This window comes from Hippichthys cyanospilos, unplaced genomic scaffold, assembly GCF_059441005.1.
Source record: "Hippichthys cyanospilos isolate Australia breed blue-spotted pipefish unplaced genomic scaffold, RoL_Hcya_1.0 HiC_scaffold_56, whole genome shotgun sequence".
Taxonomy (NCBI): Eukaryota; Metazoa; Chordata; class Actinopteri; order Syngnathiformes; family Syngnathidae; genus Hippichthys; species Hippichthys cyanospilos.
The window spans coordinates 82501-87500 of NW_028283412.1; positions in this window are offsets into that span (position 1 = coordinate 82501).

The window sequence follows — 5000 nt, forward strand, 5'->3', positions numbered from 1 at the left end:
CTGTTTGCACTTAGTCATTTTTTCGGCTGGGCGACCAGGGGCGTTTGTTTGCTGGGCGACCAGGGGCATTTTTGACACTTTGCCGTTTTTATGGATGGGCGACCAGGGGCGTTTGTTTGCTGGGCGACCAGGGGCATTTTTGACACTTTGCCGTTTTTATGGATGGGCGACCAGGGGCGTTTGTTTGCTGGGCGACCAGGGGCATTTTTGACACTTTGCCGTTTTTATGGATGGGCGACCAGGGGCGTTTGTTTGCTGGGCGACCAGGGGCATTTTTGACACTTTGCCGTTTTTATGGATGGGCGACCAGGGGCGTTTGTTTGCTGGGCGACCAGGGGCATTTTTGACACTTTGCCGTTTTTATGGATGGGCGACCAGGGGCGTTTGTTTGCTGGGCGACCAGGGGCATTTTTGACACTTTGCCGTTTTTATGGATGGGCGACCAGGGGCGTTTGTTTGCTGGGCGACCAGGGGCATTTTTGACACTTTGCCGTTTTTATGGATGGGCGACCAGGGGCGTTTGTTTGCTGGGCGACCAGGGGCATTTTTGACACTTTGCCGTTTTTATGGATGGGCGACCAGGGGCGTTTGTTTGCTGGGCGACCAGGGGCATTTTTGACACTTTGCCGTTTTTATGGATGGGCGACCAGGGGCGTTTGTTTGCTGGGCGACCAGGGGCATTTTTGACACTTTGCCGTTTTTATGGATGGGCGACCAGGGGCGTTTGTTTGCTGGGCGACCAGGGGCATTTTTGACACTTTGCCGTTTTTATGGATGGGCGACCAGGGGCGGCTAGTGGCTGGGCGACCAGGGGCATTTTTGACACTCTGCCGTTTTTATGGATGGGCGACCAGGGGCGTTTATTGGCTGGGCGACCAGGGGCATTTTTGACACTTTGCCGTTTTTATGGATGGGCGACCAGGGGCGGCTAGTGGCTGGGCGACCAGGGGCATTTTTGACACTTTGCCGTTTTTATGAATGGGCGACCAGGGGCGTTTATTGGCTGGGCGACCAGGGGCATTTTTGACACTTTGCCGTTTTTGTGGATGGGCGACCAGGGGCGCCGTGTGGCTGGGCGACCAGGGGCATTTTTGACACTTTGCCGTTTTTATGGATGGGCGACCAGGGGCGGCTAGTGGCTGGGCGACCAGGGGCATTTTTGACACTTTGCCGTTTTTATGGATGGGCGACCAGGGGCGGCTAGTGGCTGGGCGACCAGGGGCGTTTGTGGGACCGGGCTGACACCGGGACTTTGCCTTTAATTTGGCCGCTCCAGGGAACCAGGAACGCCGGCCTCTGCTCAGCACAATTCGGCCTGAAGTGTGACTTTGTCATATTTTAATCCTGGGCGACCAGGGGCGTTTGAGGGACCGGGATGACACCGGCACTTTGCCTTTAATTTGGCCGCTCCAGGGAACCAGGAACGCCGGCCTCTGCTCAGCACAAGTCGGCCTGAAGTGTGACTTTGTCATATTTTAATCCTGGGCGACCAGGGGCGTTTGAGGGACCGGGCTGACACCGGCACTTTGCCTTTAATTTGGCCGCTCCAGGGAACCAGGAGCGCCGGCCTCTGCTCAGCACAAGTCGGCCTGAAGTGTGACTTTGTCATATTTTAATCCTGGGCGACCAGGGGCGTTTGAGGGACCGGGATGACACCGGGACATTGCCTTTAATTTGGCCGCTCCAGGGAACCAGGAGCGCCGGCCTCTGCTCAGCACAAGTCGGCCTGAAGTGTGACTTTGTCATTTTTTAATCCTGGGCGACCAGGGGCGCCGTTGGCACTTAGTCATTTTTTTCGGCTGGGCGACCAGGGGCGTTGAGTGTTTGGGCGACCAGGGGCGTCTGTGGGACTTTGTCATTTTTTCGGCTGGGCGACCAGGGGCGTTTAGTGTTTGGGCGACCAGGGGCGTTTGTGGGACTTTGTCATTTTTTGGGCTGGGCGACCAGGGGCGTTTGACACCGGCACTTTGCCTAATTTTTAGCCGCTCCAGGGAACCAGGCAGGTCGGCCTCATTCCTGCACTTCTGCCCCTGAGTTGGGCGACCAGGGGCGTTTGAGGAACCGGGCGGACAGCGGCACTTTGCCTGATATTTGGCCGCTCCAGGGAACCAGGCAGGTCGGCCTGACTTCAGCACTTCTGCCGGTAAGTTGGGCGACCAGGGGCGTGTGAGGAACCGGGCGGACAGCGGCACTTTGCCTAATATTTGGCCGTTTCAGGGAACCAGGCAACTCGGCCTGACTTCAGCACTTCTCCCCTGAGTTGGGCGACCAGGGGCGTTTGGGGAACCGGGCGGACACCGGCACTTTGCCTAATATTTGGCCGATTTTGGGAACCAGGCAGGTCGGCCTGACTTCAGCACTTCTCCCCTGAGTTGGGCGACCAGGGGCGTTTGAGGAACCGGGCGGACAGCGGCACTTTGCCTAATTTTTAGCCGCTCCAGGGAACCAGGCAGGTCGGCCTCATTCCTGCACTTCTGCCCCTGAGTTGGGCGACCAGGGGCGTTTGGGGAACCGGGCGGACAGCGGCTTTTTGCCTAATATTTGGCCGCTCCAGGGAACCAGGCAGGTCGGCCTGACTTCAGCACTTCTGCCCTGAGTTGGGCGACCAGGGGCGTTTGGGGAACCGGGCGGACAGCGGCACTTTGCCTAATATTTGGCCGCTTTAGGGAACCAGGCAGGTCGGCCTGACTTCAGCACTTCTCCCCTGAGTTGGGCGACCAGGGGCGTTTGGGGAACCGGGCGGACACCGGCACTTTGCCTAATATTTGGCCGATTTTGGGAACCAGGCAACTCGGCCTCATTTCAGCACTTCTCCCCTGAGTTGGGCGACCAGGGGCGTTTGGGGAACCGGGCGGACACCGGCACTTTGCCTAATATTTGGCCGATTTTGGGAACCAGGCAGGTCGGCCTGACTTCAGCACTTCTCCCCTGAGTTGGGCGACCAGGGGCGTTTGAGGAACCGGGCGGACAGCGGCACTTTGCCTAATTTTTAGCCGCTCCAGGGAACCAGGCAGGTCGGCCTCATTCCTGCACTTCTGCCCCTGAGTTGGGCGACCAGGGGCGTTTGGGGAACCGGGCGGACAGCGGCTTTTTGCCTAATATTTGGCCGCTCCAGGGAACCAGGCAGGTCGGCCTGACTTCAGCACTTCTGCCCTGAGTTGGGCGACCAGGGGCGTTTGGGGAACCGGGCGGACAGCGGCACTTTGCCTAATATTTGGCCGCTTTAGGGAACCAGGCAGGTCGGCCTGACTTCAGCACTTCTCCCCTGAGTTGGGCGACCAGGGGCGTTTGGGGAACCGGGCGGACACCGGCACTTTGCCTAATATTTGGCCGATTTTGGGAACCAGGCAACTCGGCCTCATTTCAGCACTTCTCCCCTGAGTTGGGCGACCAGGGGCGTTTGGGGAACCGGGCGGACACCGGCACTTTGCTCTTTTTTTGGCCGCTTTAGGGAACCAGGCAACTCGGCCTCATTTCAGCACTTCTGCCCCTGAGTTGGGCGACCAGGGGCGTTTGGGGAACCGGGCGGACACCGGCACTTTGCCTGATATTTGGCCGCTCCAGGGAACCAGGCAACTCGGCCTCATTTCAGCACTTCTGCCCCTGAGTTGGGCGACCAGGGGCGTTTGGGGAACCGGGCGGACACCGGCACTTTGCCTAATATTTGGCCGATTTTGGGAACCAGGCAACTCGGCCTCATTTCAGCACTTCTCCCCTGAGTTGGGCGACCAGGGGCGTTTGGGGAACCGGGCGGACACCGGCTTTTTGCCTAATATTTGGCCGCTCCAGGGAACCAGGCAGGTCGGCCTCATTTCAGCACTTCTGCCGGTCAGTTGGGCGACCAGGGGCGTTTGGGGAACCGGGCGGACACCGGCACTTTGCTCTTTTTTTGGCCGCTCCAGGGAACCAGGCAACTCGGCCTCATTTTGCCACTTCCCAGCCTGAAGTTGGACTTAGTCGTTTTTACAGCCGGCCCGAGAACCGGGCGGACAGCGGCACTTTGCCTAATATTTGGCCGATTTTGGGAACCAGGACACTCGGCCTCAGTTTGCCACTTCCCAGCCTGAAGTTGGACTTAGTCGTTTTTACAGCCGGCCCGAGAACCGGGCGGACAGCGGCACTTTGCCTAATATTTGGCCGCTCCAGGGAACCAGGCAACTCGGCCTCATTTCAGCACTTCTCCCCTGAGTTGGGCGACCAGGGGCGTTTGGGGAACCGGGCGGACACCGGCTTTTTGCCTAATATTTGGCCGCTCCGGGGAACCAGGCAGGTCGGCCTCATTCCTGCACTTCTGCCCCTGAGTTGGGCGACCAGGGGCGTTTGGGGAACCGGGCGGACACCGGCACTTTGCCTAATATTTGGCCGATTTTGGGAACCAGGCAACTCGGCCTCATTTCAGCACTTCTCCCCTGAGTTGGGCGACCAGGGGCGTTTGGGGAACCGGGCGGACACCGGCACTTTGCTCTTTTTTTGGCCGCTTTAGGGAACCAGGCAACTCGGCCTCATTTCAGCACTTCTGCCCCTGAGTTGGGCGACCAGGGGCGTTTGGGGAACCGGGCGGACAGCGGCACTTTGCCTAATATTTGGCCGATTTTGGGAACCAGGACACTCGGCCTCAGTTTGCCACTTCCCAGCCTGAAGTTGGACTTAGTCGTTTTTACAGCCGGCCCGAGAACCGGGCGGACAGCGGCACTTTGCCTAATATTTGGCCGCTCCAGGGAACCAGGCAACTCGGCCTGACTTCAGCACTTCTCCCCTGAGTTGGGCGACCAGGGGCGTTTGGGGAACCGGGCGGACACCGGCTTTTTGCCTAATATTTGGCCGCTCCAGGGAACCAGGACACTCGGCCTGACTTCAGCACTTCTGCCCTGAGTTGGGCGACCAGGGGCGTTTGGGGAACCGGGCGGACAGCGGCACTTTGCCTAATATTTGGCCGCTCCGGGGAACCAGGCAACTCGGCCTCATTTTGCCACTTCCCAGCCTGAAGTTGGACTTTGTCG